Source organism: Microcaecilia unicolor, chromosome 3, assembly GCF_901765095.1.
Source record: "Microcaecilia unicolor chromosome 3, aMicUni1.1, whole genome shotgun sequence".
Lineage (NCBI taxonomy): Eukaryota > Metazoa > Chordata > Amphibia > Gymnophiona > Siphonopidae > Microcaecilia > Microcaecilia unicolor.
Window position 1 is genome coordinate 308,001,829 of NC_044033.1, and position 6,059 is coordinate 308,007,887.

The following is a 6,059-nucleotide window of genomic DNA, read 5'->3' on the forward strand; positions in this document are numbered from 1 at the left end:
TTCCAAATTTGGTCTCCACTATAGCAGATGATGAGGTTGGAAAGGTCTTTCAGTAATGTAGCTGAAATCATTATACATCCTCTCCAACTCCTATCTGAGCCTAGAGATTTTCAGTTGATTGCCACAATGAATATGCTTGAGATAGATATGCATATTTGGGAGACGGTGGAAATCCGGATAGTCTGGAACATGAATTGCTGGGGGTGCCCCTAAGACTGGGTAAAGAACCATGACTCTTTCAATCAAATATTTTTGGTTTGCCTACTCTTAACATATCCATTATTGCAATTTGCAGCTACTAGGGTGCAGTATGACTTGGAGGCCTCCTGTCCTCTTACTGATCCTGTGTGTGTTAGTGGCACATCTACCCAGTAGCCTGGCAGGCAAGAACCTTGCTGGAAGGTGTGTGCATCTCACAGGATTACTTAGCACAGTGGTTCCCACCTCAACCTGGGAAAATAAAGCACAAAGGAAAGAAACAGGGTAGGAATTACTTTCACTGTGCAACCTCCAATTCACTACATTCCAGCAGTGAGGAGCTCCAGACTGATGTGATAGTACCCTATGCTGTGTCCTGGGACAAGAAAGAAAACATTAAGGGACTGTCTCCATACATCCACTACAACAGCAAAAGTGGCATGATCATCCTTGCAACACCTCAAGGTCCCTCCAATGCCAGGGCTGGCAGATTCCTGGCTTGAAATGAATGGGCTCCGACACAGCATTTATTTGTGCATAATTATTTCACAGCAGGCCAAAATGTTACAATATGCAACAGTTCTGGTTACTGCAGAGTGCTGGATTGCAAAGATACATTGACCAAGAATTTTACATTTCTCTAAATACATCTTAAAATCCAATTTAATTAAATTCTGAAATTGATATTACATCTCTTGGCACCAGGCCAAGCAAGGTGGATTCCAACTCACATCTAATCTGAAAACATATCAAATATCAATTTTGGCCATATCAAATGTGAATATTTTGCTAATGTATACTGAGTATAGTCAAGTAGTGTTTTACCTTCTTCACCCTTACCTAAAGTAAAATGTTCAATAAAACAGTGTACATTCTAAACCCAAGAGCTGGTTTCTCTCTGTGTCATGGAGAAAAAACCACAGCTTCGTCTTCCTCAGACAGGCTAGGCTATCTCTGCAGGAACTGTGGCCCAAAACTCACAGATGGGTATGATTTTCTACACAGTGGTAGCGGTTAGATTTTTTGGACAGGAGTTTCACTAAGAGTTTGCAGCAATTATTCATTCCTGATTTTTCTTGTTATTAGAAGCCTCTTCCTTAACAGGCCAGCAGAATAGCTTAAAATAAACTGTAAAATAACCCTGTATACACTATAAGCATTGACAAAGGAATCCTATACAGATACAAACATTCAGTAACATTATACCGTTAACTGTACTGCTGAGGGATGTTGTTTTAAAAGAACTGTTTGAATTGTACCAAAGGAAATGGCCCAACAGACACACAAAGGTCAAACTTTCATAGTCAATTACCACAAACCATCAGGGATGCTAGGTGACCCACTTCCTGGAGGAATCCTGGCTTTCTGACACCCCCTCCTGATGTACTTTGGTCCCTGTAGCAATGATTTCACATGAACTACAACTACCACAATGCACTCATATGGAAGTTCAAAATAGTCTTCCTCCAGGAACAGGATCATCTACAACAGTCTAAATAATTAACTTATAAAAACAGGACTTTCTTATAATTGAGACAGCAGAAGGGAAGTCAAAAGCAATCCCATTCTCTGTACCAGGTCAAAAGCACATGTAGAAATAGAGTAACAATCATCTGCATTCAATTTCACTTTGTCATTTTAAGATATTAGCTTTGAAATTCTTTACAGTAGCTAATTTTAACAATTAAGCTAATCTGTCAACAGCCATATTGCCAACTATGATTACACCCATCACATCTGTGTGACCTTATCTTAGCAATACGGCTACTCCCAGGGCAGCTACTTAAGAACTTCAGGAATAAATAAGAAATTAATTTCTGAAGCTTTCCACAGTGCACCTTCACTGAGGTTTTTAACTCATATTTACCCTGTTTCCAACACTAATAAATAGCAACATTACAATAGATTAACAGTCTGCTAACCAACCAATTGTTAGCTGGCTGAACACAAGAAATTTACAGTTGCTAATGCGCTCCTTTTTTGGGCAACCTGGTTCAGTCTTTGTTTGAATCCACCACTGTCTGCTTGAATGTGTAGTTCAGAACAAAGAGTGCAGCAGGATCGGATCAATCTGTCCTGAAATATCAGAGCCAGTTGGCAACCCTTAAGAAATTACTAAAGTGCTAATGCATGAGGAGGAATTAAGTAGGATCCACTGCCAGTCAGAAAGTTCTTGGAGGGAGGCAACGACTATCAGTCCTGGCCTTCTGACACACTCATCCTGATGTATCGTAGGACGTATAGTACTGATACCAGATAAAAGAGGAGGAACTAAAAATACCATGATGCACTGCGATGAAAGTTCAAAAGCTGAACTGACCAAGAGTCTCTTTAGGACTGATCTAAGGAGATCTCCACATGGCTACTGCCAACCCCATGAAACAGCCCCATCCCTTTCCCTCTCTTTCTGCTGAGTGCACTAGAACTAATCGTTTAAATGATTAACCTCAATGGGAAAGATAAATCACTCAAAATCCAAAATACTACTACTAATCGTTTAAATGATTAACCTCAATGGGAAAGATAAATCACTCAAAATCCAAAATACTACTACTACTACTAATAATAATAAATCAATCCCAAAACCACACATGTGCTTTTAATTTAAATTTGAACCACTACAATCTGGAAACTGAAATAACAACTTTAAATATATTATAAAGGTGAAAGAGTAATGAGAAGCTTTCAGTATAGGCTGTTTATTACAGCTGAGTTAAAGTTTTGTGAGAATACATATTTTTCCAACATCATAATTAAATTAGTGATTTTCTTAAGCACACAAAACTTAGTGCAATAATAATTGTTTACTAAATTACTTCCCAGAAGGGCGTTAAAGTGAGTACAATTTAGTCTGCTGAAAAGAGCTCCCCAGATAAGAGCAAACAAAAAAGTCAGTAAAATGAAGGCATCAGAAATTCAGGGCCGGTGTTTGGGTCTCTGGCACCCCCCTGCAAACTATCAGTTGGCACACACCCCCTCCCACGGTCCAGCATCTCCTTTCTCTCTTCTCCCTCCCACCCTACTTTTTCAGCCCAGTGCCTTAAAAGGTGAAGAACAAAAGCTTCCCATATGTAGATATAAATATCATGAAATAAAATTGTATATCACTAAAACTGCTTTAAAAAATTATTGTAGCTGGTGGAAACAGCACTAATAAAGGCTGTATTTTATGCTCATTTTTCTACACTGTTCTATACAATACAGTACTACATGGCCAAATTTCAGTGAGCATATCCTGTTTACTGATTATATTAACTGTTGTTGTAATCTGCCTTGGGAAGCCTGGTGTTATAAAGATTGGAAGTAAAATTAAACTTCTTTCATTGGGGTACATAGAATCACATCTTCATCTATCTCTTTTGTACAAATGGCTTATTTTGTTTTTTTGTACAAATGGATTATTCTGTTTTGAGCATGTTTCAGGGTCAAATGGTTTTCATATGTCAAAATAATAAAAAATATTTTCTTTCATGCAGGTCTCTCATTTGTTTTAACATAACTAAAGGGCTTTAAGCCCCTAATTCCTTATATTTTGTCCTTGTGATGACTTATACTGTGCCAAAGACTGCCCCCTCCACGGTAATGCTGCCATCCCCCTCCCTCTCCCCACCTCCCATGTAGTACTACCTTGCTGCCCCACCCTAGTGGTGTAGTGGCCTCTGCAGGAGCAGGAAAGAATCCCACCCTTTCCTGCCCACTGCCACTACTCCATCTCTGGCGCTCTCCACCCTTCTCTACTGTGCTGCAGGCGCCCCCCACCGTGTTTTCCCAAAATGGCTGCCGTGACTGCTGCCAGAAACCTCAGCAGCCATTTTTAAATACGGCGGGGCCATTCACAGCACAGAAAAGTGGAGAGTACCAGAGACAGAGTAACAGCAGCGGGCAGGAAAGAGTGGGATTCTTTCCTACCCCCACAGCCGCAGAGACCACTACACCACCAGGGTGGGCAGCAAGGTAGTAATACACGGGAGGGAGATGGCAGCATTGCTCTGGCGGTGGGGAAAGGGTAAGCACGGCAGGTTCTGGCATCCCCTGAATGTTGGTGGCCCCCTGCTGTGCATACCCTGCTTACCGCATTCCGCTAGCCCTGCAGATATTCAAAGCAAAAGTCGACAAACTTATCTTTATATACAAGTGTAAGATTCACACCACTGCTATGGACATATGTTTTAGTGGTTCAAATTTAAATTAAAAGCAAATGTATGGTTTTCGGATTATTATTTTGAATTTGGGGTTCACTAGAAGATGCATCACCAACAATACCTTGGATCTAAACAGGTTTAGTTTTCAGAGTACCCAAAATATTCAAATGTCCAAGGTTTCAGGTGGATGCAAATATCTATCTATCTATCTATCTATCTATCTATATATATATATATATATATATATATATATATATATATATATATATATATATATAGAAAAATAAATATATATATATACATATACATATAGATAACAGCTAGAGAATCCAGGACAGACTTGGAAGCAAATACCCTAACCGTGTGCTTTGTAGAAGGGTTGCAAGGGTTCCTGATCAGTAACTAAAGAGTCCCTCTAATGATAGGTCACCTTTTTAATCCTGTAGCATGTGTGTGGGGGGAGGGGGGGAAGGACTTCAAAGCTTCAGATGTACTTTTTTTCTGTACCAAAATTATCTTTTAAACTAATGAAGTTAAACTGATTATAGGGGGGGGGGACACACATATTCCGAGGTTTACATTTTGTTTTCAACACATGACCAAAGTTTTTTAAAAAAAAGGTGGTAAAACTAGTAACCACCAATTAGTAACCTACCCAGTTACTACTACTAAGGCAACAAGGGGCTCAGTTCTGAATATGACATTATCATTAGAAGGAGCTTCTGCCTGTAGGATGTCTTTCCTGTGTATCTTGCTGGTAATACTGTATAGGAATACAATGCAATATAATGATGTTGCATTCTGAATTAAAAGGAAACCCTCATCCCCCCACTGTTTAGGTTTTTTTTCCCCAGCTTACAATCCCTCTCCCCATTTCTATTAAAACCAGTGTAAAATTCACAGGTAGCTCACTAAAAATGTTGAACCCTTCCCTCAAGTAATCAAAGTCATTAAAAAGAATGTTTTGATTATGTTTTGCTGCAATGTGGCTTTCAGTTCCGATCAGCTTGTGATCAACCAGCCTTAGTTTATTAAAGGAGTGAAATTAAGAGTGCAAAGCTTGGGATGTGCTCCTTCTGGACTCAGATTATCTGATGCTATTAACATCCTGAGCTTTGTCTTCCAGTTTCCCTCTGCAGTTACTTGAGGGTGTAGAGAAAAATACATTTTACCCAAGGGCACACTGGTGGGTAATTCCATAAACCAGGAGCTAACGTGCACACTGAATACCTGCTTAAATGCCAAAGATCTGCCTAAGTGCTTTTCTCTAAATACTCACATATTTTCAAAGTGCGTATTTATAAAGGTGAGTGTGCATACAGGCAGAGTCGGGGCTGCACAGAATACTATAAGTTACAGACATTATCTAGCATGACCAGCAGCTCTATGGCTGCTGAAAGTACTTATGCCTAACCACACAGGCACTTCTAGCACCAGCTGTACTAGTATTCTGTAAAGGGAAATAGGCATAGTATTACAGGATCCCCCCCATCTCATGGGAAAAACCCTTTAATACATCAGCCTCCTGAGGAGGAAGTGACAGCAGACGGACAACCAAGTAAGCAGTCTGCTCTGACTCTTCCCCAGAGAGGGCAGTTTCCTTAACCACTCCCTAGCTTAAATAACATCTCTGAGGTACAAGGCAAGGCCATAAATCACAGCAGAACCTAAGCACAAGCCACAACAGTAGAAGGACTTTTTTGTGAGGCTTAACTCATT

The 6,059-nt window shown here is 39.9% G+C and overlaps 1 long non-coding RNA gene across 1 annotated transcript; it reads right to left on the reverse strand.

The window, feature by feature from the left end:
• Window positions 1-893: 893 nt before the first annotated feature.
• On the reverse strand, window positions 894-3,186 carry LOC115466778. Its single transcript, XR_003941590.1, has 2 exons — window positions 2,709-3,186; window positions 894-2,644 (listed from the first exon to the last, which is right to left on the reverse strand). It is a non-coding gene; the product is annotated as an uncharacterized LOC115466778 (long non-coding RNA).
• Between the last annotated feature and the right edge of the window lie 2,873 nt (window positions 3,187-6,059).